This window comes from Oenanthe melanoleuca, chromosome 5, assembly GCF_029582105.1.
Source record: "Oenanthe melanoleuca isolate GR-GAL-2019-014 chromosome 5, OMel1.0, whole genome shotgun sequence".
Taxonomy (NCBI): domain Eukaryota; kingdom Metazoa; phylum Chordata; class Aves; order Passeriformes; family Muscicapidae; genus Oenanthe; species Oenanthe melanoleuca.
This window is the reverse complement of record NC_079339.1, coordinates 48,910,761-48,917,885: the sequence shown is the minus strand read 5'-3', so window position 1 is coordinate 48,917,885 and position 7,125 is coordinate 48,910,761.

Here is a 7,125-nt window from a genome sequence, read left to right as displayed (position 1 = left end):
GGCTTAAAGAGCCCTTAGAGCGGCTCGCACAGACGGACATAGCGTGTCACACCGCACACAGTGTCTGCACGCTGCGCCCGTGGGCCACAGGGGACAGCGAGATCCTCGCAGGGCTGGAGCATTTCTGCTGTAGAAACAGGCTGAGAGAGCCGGAGCTGCTCTGCCCGCAGAATAAGGATGCTCCTGCAAGAGAGCGGGAGAGGGGCTTGTTACAAGGGCTTCTAGTGGTATAACGTGGAGGGATGGCCTTGAACTTAAAGAACGTAGGTCTAGATTAGATATTAGGAATAAATTATTTACTGTGAGGATAGTGAGGCGCTGGCACAGGTGCTCCAGAGGAGTTGTGGATGCCCTGTCCCTGCAAGTGTTCAAGAGCAGGGAAATGGGGCTTCCAGCAGCCTGGTCTAGTGAAAGGTGTGTCCCTGACCATGGCAGGGGATGAAGGTGGAACTGGACGATCTTTATGGTGCCTTCCAACCAAAACCATTCTATGATTCTATGATAGATACATATATATGTATGTGTGTATTTGGATATATGCTTTCCTGGGTGGAGATGATGCTTTGCACAAATGCATGAGGGCATTAGGAAGGATGCTGCACCTTCCTATGTTTGTTGACAAAGATGTTTTAAATAAACCTCCTCTCTGAAGGCTCCTAGACAAACAAAGTGTCCCAGGACAAGGAAGGCAGAGGCTTTTTGTTGACTTTTAACTGTTTAAATTAGAAGAGGCAAAGGAAATGTACTGTTGATGCCTGTAGGAATCAGTAGGTGAAGGTTTTTAGAGAAATCTGCTTTGGGCTCTGTGTTATACAACATGCTTGTTCCTCATCCAGAAACAGGAGTGAGAGCTGATACTATTTTATTCAAAACAAGTAATATAATACCGAAATTGCATAAGCTTTGCAGGACTCAAGAGAGAAAGTCATAAAATGCTGGAAATTAATTTCTGATGAATGAAAAGTAATGCATGGGGGAAGACAGAATATGTGTATACATATCCATATACATGAAAAACAGTTATATATATTTAGTGGTGGTACTTATTCAGCAAATTCACCTTAATGCTCAGTACAGGTCAAAGAAGGAAGCAGAGCATTAATGGTGATTAGAAATGGGGGAGCAAGTAAAACAAGATGCCTGAATGTGCTGGTAGATAGAGACCTGGATAAACCTGGGGCACACTCACCATGTGGGAATATGCCATGCACTCTTCTTTCCAGCTCAGCAGAGAGGACAGAACAGGTTAAACTGGAAAAAGGATGTGCGAGGGAAGTTTTGACAGGTGTCAGGAAAACCACCAGTGGTTTGGAGATAAATAGGGACAAACTGAGTCATTACTTTCATAATATAAGAACAAGGAGGTGCCACTGAAATGATCCAGCAGCAGGTGCAAAAGAGGAATAGATTTTTCACAACAAATTGTTAAACGGGGGAACTCATGGCAACAAGCTGTTGTGGAAGGTAAGTAAGGAAGTTGGCTCACAAGGAGCCAGGGAAAGTGATGGAGGATGGCACCAGGAGCCATCACTGGCCTCAGCAGGACCTCTGCACTCTGGGGAATTCTGACAGCAAGACCCCACATTGCTCAAGAAAACCAAGAAGGAATACAAACCATTTACTGCATCCTCCTTTCTTCCCATCCTGCCCTTAGTCCAGCAGTCTTTCAGTCACTGCAACAGCCTCCATAGTCTCCTAAGAACCCTCCCCTTCTTCCTTCCCTCTCTGAGCCCTGCTAGGTCACTCCAGCAATGCTGCAGCAGGCTGTGCCCACTCCATCCCTTTGAAGGTTGCTTATCTTGCATAGGGGGTGGCTGACACTCCTCTCCACCATTTCCACAGCTCTGAGTGCAGCAGGAGAAGCAGAAGCAGGATCTCTGCAGCCTCACTATACCCTAAGGAAAACAAGCACAGCACTGCCAATCAGACCTTCACAGGACAGCCCCATTCTACGCTCCTTTCCCTGCACAAGCTCAACCATCTGCAGGCAGCAAACCAAGATACCTGGAATTTTATCATGTGTATTTTTCACATCTGGATTTCTGCCTTGTTTGGCAGCACTGTAGGAGACACTGCAGGAGTTTTCATCTCATTTCCAATGGGGTGTATTTTCCCTGCAACCCTCCCTCAGCAGCTCCTATATGGTCATGCCTCTCTGCAGAAGGGAGAAGATGTTACTCATGGCATCCCCTGTTTTTGCCCATCCAATGCATCAATCCTCTGCCAGGCACCTCCAAGAGTCAGCTCACTTCAGTTTCCAAGTGGAAGCTGGCTGTACTGGAAGGCAACAATCTGCAGGTTTTCCTTGGCTTTCTTATTTGGCTTTCTGTTAACATTGATTTTTCTTGAACTGCTAGTTCCTTCTTTGGCTCAAAATAATTGCCTTACAACCATTAATTATTTTCTCCTATGTTTAGAGTACATATTCACAAAGACCATTGTTATTATCTAATAATTGTTTTCATTCATCTTAATTGAAACTAATTTTTTTTTCCTGTTAGGGCTGTGGTTTTAAGACTGATTGTTTTCAGAAAAAAACTACCATTCCTTTCTACAGGTCAGGCAGTGCATATGATGATATCATGGTGTCAGTATTCATCACTAGGAAAGATATAGCTGATAGCAAGAATAGCATCACCCTGAGAAAGTTTAAAAACTAAAGCTAGCTGATGAAACCATGTGTTTAAAGCCTTTCAATGAACTTTCTGATGAAACATCAATTTTCTGAGTTTCGTCAATGTTTTTTCAGCAGACTTCAAGAATAGATCATAACTATCTGCAAGTTCTTGCATTTGGAATCAGTCTTGGAATAATCCCTGTGAAAAATTCCAGCTTGTAGCTTGTTTGTGAGCAGCTAACTGAGAGGTGATAAAATATTTGGTATTTTATACATTTTGATGGGAGAGGCTATGTGATACAGCTCTAACTCCTGAGTAAATCAGGTCAGCTCTCAAAATTATGCTTCTCATAAGTGTAATTATCAACTGATAACTCCCCTAAGTATTCAGCCTGGGTATGCTGCAGAAATTGCCTTATTTTTCATGCTTAAAGATGAACTTCAATAAAAACTTTTGTTTGTGTTCCAACAAACTTCAATACAACCCTGTGTTTGTACTCTAAGGCGTTTCTATACCCTTGAGTGAAGGACATGATCCCAAGGCACTCTTGTGTTTATGCTCTGCCCGGGAGCCGCACGCTGCGCTGGGAGGATGGAGCTGGGCCGGGCTGAGCTGGGCTGAGCTGGGCTGAGCTTTCCTGCGTGTCCCCTTGCTGCTGGGGACTGAAGTGCCACCGCGTGGACATCCTGCCAACCTGCACATCCCCGCAAACGCGAGCAGCGAGAGATCCGGGAGCCCATCAGAGGAGCAGAGCACTGGGAACTGTTAACAGAAGTTCCAAGGTGAATTTGAAAAGCTGCTGAGGCATAGGGTTGGTCTGAACCCCTGCTCTCCTTAGCTTGGCTTTGCATGGCTATCTGGGTTTGAAAACATTCTGTTCTCTCTCTGAAGGTGCAGCATTGTTTGAGTTGTAAGTGAGGACAGCAAGGAGAAGGCAGAGCATAGGCAGCTCTTGTCGGAAATGCTTTCAGCATTCTGCTCACTCAGAATTTACCACGGCAGAGATGGACAGGAAAACTTCCATAACAAGTTAATAATGATAAATGAGCTGACCCAAAACCATGCCTCGAGCTGCAGATTATGCCCTACATAGGAGTCAAAAGAAAATCTGCAGCGGATTAGGTGTTACTTACCCAGCATTGCCAATACAGACCTTTGCAGTTATTTATGCCCTGAGTCAGTTGTCCCCCAGCCCTTATATACTGAGGTCCTGATCATTCTCAGTCAGTAAAATTTTCCAGCATGGAGGGGACAAGTAAATGGCAAAATATTATTAATAACAGACACAGTCTAAGAGATTAGTGATTGCCAACAGCTAATGCCCCTGAGGAACAAACTACTTGATGTGATACTTGTATAACTGGCTGAGAACTAGAGATGTTTTTGTTTTGTTTTGTTAAAAATAGCATCCCTATTTACCACATTATTGTAAAGGAATGATTGCCATTTCCATCATAGTTGCTTTTCTGACAACGTTGAAACATTGCTTGAGGCAGTTCTGTATCTGCACCTGTGCCCCAGACATGAGAACCTTGGGAAAGTCATGTACGAGGCAGCAAGGTATGAGCACACATCAAATGGGTTCCATGTTTTGTTGGTTTGCAGAGGAAAAAAATATGCTTTATTAAAGCTTAAATTTTGAAACAGCTAGTACTTACCGAAAGATGCTTACATCTATTTTCATACAGAAAAATGTCTGTTTATATCTGAAAGTATCTAAGGGGGCCAATGCATCTCACATGCCAAGCTGACCTTTAGAGAGGACTACTGGCATGTTTCCGAGACGAAAGCAGACTTTGATATTGATACGTTGTGACTGTTTTACTCCTCTGTGCTTCTGAATTTCTATGTTGACCACACCCAAACAGCGGCAGACTGAGCTCTCCTGCAGAGAAAATTCCCCTGACATAGAGGATATCCTCGTGTGCTCTCCAGCCAGGGCTCAGCTCCCAGGAGGGTTGTGCCAGCATTTGAGTGAGAGCCCCTGATACAACACCCTGCCTATTCCACTACCCCTCACTACCCCAAGCTCTAAAGATTAGTCCTAGATATGTTGGGAAGATTTATCTATTAGATTTCTTGGAAAGAGCATGGTAAGTTCAAATGAAGATAATGTCTATACTGCAAACTGCAACACAGTGTGGCAGTGCTCAGGCTGGATACTGGGCACACAAGGACGTAAGTGAAAAATCCTGAGCTCTGGGCAGAGCTACTCTGCCTTGTAGGTAGAGAAAAAGACATGAAAAGGCTGAGTTCACACAGTTCCCTTAGAGATATGCTGGGCCCTCTATGGGATGCAGCTGTGCTAGCTTAAGGAAAGATATGTCAGGAAAAATGCAGGTGCTCCGGTCTCAGCCACAGGAGACAAGGCAATAAACCATATTACCACTAGACAAAACTTTGGGTCTGCCACATAGTACACAAGGAAGTCTGGTTGCACTGTGGGCTATTTTAAGATTTATCCTGAACTAGCATCCAGGAAGTAGACTGTCATGTTCAAGTGTAGCAGCAGGGTTTATTAGTTTATCTAATGCTTAATTGGTGTGACATCCTGCTATATAAAAATGATATCAATAGATGAGATGGCAGGTATTTAAATGTATGTATAGTTGTGTGCTTTTAAATAGTACAGGCTCATAATTTAAATACCAGTGAACTAGACTGACAGATACCAGGACTTAGAAGGGATTTATTTCAAGCTTGGAAGGGACCACAGTGGTCAGAAATACCTCCCCAGCATCATAGCAATGCACTGAGCTGGCAGGCACAGACATGCACACACAGCCACGTGTGCTGAGCTGGCTCAATCCTATTTGAACACCTTCCCCACTCAGTGTAGTCTGGGAGATGGGATAAAAGGAAAAAAACAACTATATTTACAAGTCTTTTTCTCTGCTGATAAATATTTCCCTGTGGAGCTGGCAGCACCCACGTAGCACCATCAACAAACACCTCACCAACAAACTGGGGTGTGCAGGGCTCTGTGCTCCCTGGGGGCTGTTCCCCTGTGCCTCTGGCTGCCACCACAGCCTGTGTGTGCCCCTGCCTGCCACCACAGCCTGTGTGTCCCCCTGCCTGCCACCAGAGCCTGTGTGTCCCTCTGCCTGCCACCAGAGCCTGTGTGTGCCCCTGCCTGCCACCACAGCCTGTGTGTCCCCCTGCCTGCCACCACAGTCCGTCCCCCTGCCTGCCACCACAGCCTGTGTGTGCCCCTGCCTGCCACCACAGCCTGCCTGTCCCCCTGCCTGCCACCACAGCCTGTGTGTCCCCCTGCCTGCCAGCCAGGGCTGGTGCAAGTCCCCACCAGCAATATCCAAGATATACTTGTACCTCTGCTTGTTCTCAGGACCTTCAGATGCACTAAGGCAGGTGCAGGGTAACTAATAGTTAAATTAGAAAATGAATACTTAGTTGTTAGACAATGATGGTGAAATTCCTGCCTAATTCATCTGTGGCAGACATCCTGGAATCACCTCAACTCCTTCAGGGTAACTTTTATTGTGCAGGTTTTTTTTTCTATCTATAAGTTTCAAAGTATAACTATGACCAAGATTCTCCTTAAAATCTCCCAGACAGAGGAAGCTGAAATTCAGCCAACAAGCCAAAAGAAGTGGAAGAGGAATTTGGGAAAAGAGTGATTGTATCTCTACCTTCCATTTTCTTCCAGCCCTCTGGTCCTGCCAGCTCAATAGGTTCCAACTCTTTTAACAGAAGAATTTACAAAGGACTCTCCATGTTCTCTGAAGTTTTGATTCACCCAAAGTGAATTTCTGCACTTGAAACAAATGAGTTTGCAGCTTCACTGCAATGGGAAAGGCCTGATAACAGTCTGGTGCATGATGGCATTTGTAGCTTTTTAGACAAAATGAGAATAATATTTCTCAAAGGGCACTTTATACATCTGTTCCCCCTTTATACTTCATAAGAAGTAAGGGGAAATACTTTTTTTGGATCATCTGGTTTTGTGTATTGAAGGTGTTCTTTAATACAAAAAACAATTTAGCAAGAATTTATCTGAAAGTTCACGAAAAATATTTAAAACAGATTAATTTACCCTATACATGTTTTAGGCTTAAGAAGATACTGTCAACTTGAAATTGTGTTAAAATAAATATCCACAGTAAGAGTTTTAGATACAAGGATTTGCTTGTGAACATTTCTAGACACACTGGTCATTTTACATTTGAGGTTTTTTAGAGTTTTGGGATTTTTTTGTCTTTCTCATGTTCTTGTGTGAGCAGCAAGAGAAAACCTATCCTGATTACACCAGGGAAAACAAATAACCAGGCCAAATGCTTTCATAAGGTAACATGTCTCTCATCACCACTCAGGTGAAAAACACATTTCAGACAAAATAGGGTTGCTTTTTTTTAATATCCTCTAAAAAGGGGTAAATATTACAGAATTATTGTCCCAGTGCATTACCTCCTGTCTAGTCATTCACACCTGTGAAAAACTGAATGAAAAAACAAGTGCCTTCATAAAGTTTGGGAAAGTGGAGAAACAT